We start from the raw sequence: 998 nt of genomic DNA, 5'->3' as shown, positions 1-998 counted from the left end.
TAGCAGAGGAATTTTGAAGCTTATAGACAGGAAGGTATGTAACAACTCAGACCCCACCCAACTTGCTCTTCAGATTAGCTGAGAGCCGGTCTGTGCTTCATAAGCCAGATAAATAGGACTGCTTTGCTTTTTAAAATAAAGATTCATGCTTTAATAAATTGGCTTATCATGATGCAGTCAAGGTCTCTCATACAGACTCATTTATGTGAGAAAACAATGACTGAGGTTGGGGACAGCCCTCTCCCACTGGCTCAAGGGGCTTGTCTGGTAAAGCCTTTCTGGTGTCCGTGAGAGGTGCCTATAATAGAATCTAATGAATAAAATAAACTGATGAGCAAAATAAATCCAGAGACATAGAAGCATGGAACAAACTGACAAATCTCAGAGGGAAGGCGGGGGTGGGGAGATGGTTGGGAAGAGATTAACCAAAGAACTTATATGCCTATATGCATAATGCATGGACACAGACAATGGTGTGGTGAAGGCCTGGGGGGAGGGGTGGCAGAGGGGGTAAGTGAGGAAAGAAAAGGTGATATCTATAACATTTTAACAATAAAGATAATTTTAAAAATACCAATAGCATATTTCAGAGAACCAAAAGAAATACTCCAAAAATTTGTATTGAATCAAAAAAAGACCGGAATAGCAACAGTGATCTTGAGAAAGATGAACAAAGTTGGAGGTATCATGCTACCTGACATCAAACTGTATTACCAAGCTATAGTAATCAAAACAGCATGGTACTGGCATAAAAAGAGACATATTAACCAATGTAAAAGAATAAAAATCCAGAAATTAACCCATACCTTTATAGTCAATATTTGACAAGGGGGAAAAACATACAATGGAGTAAAGATAGTCTATTCAATAAATGATGTTGGGACTATTGGGCATATACTTTCAAAAAAATAAAACTATATCACTTTCTTATATCACATAGAAGAATAAATTCAAAATTGTTTAAATATTTAAATGTTAAACTCAACACCATAAAAGTA

The sequence above is a fragment of the Myotis lucifugus genome, unplaced genomic scaffold, assembly GCF_000147115.1.
Source record: "Myotis lucifugus unplaced genomic scaffold, Myoluc2.0 scaffold_1480, whole genome shotgun sequence".
NCBI classification, from domain to species: domain Eukaryota; kingdom Metazoa; phylum Chordata; class Mammalia; order Chiroptera; family Vespertilionidae; genus Myotis; species Myotis lucifugus.
The sequence above is the reverse complement of the archived record's forward strand: the minus strand, read 5'-3'. Positions refer to the sequence as shown.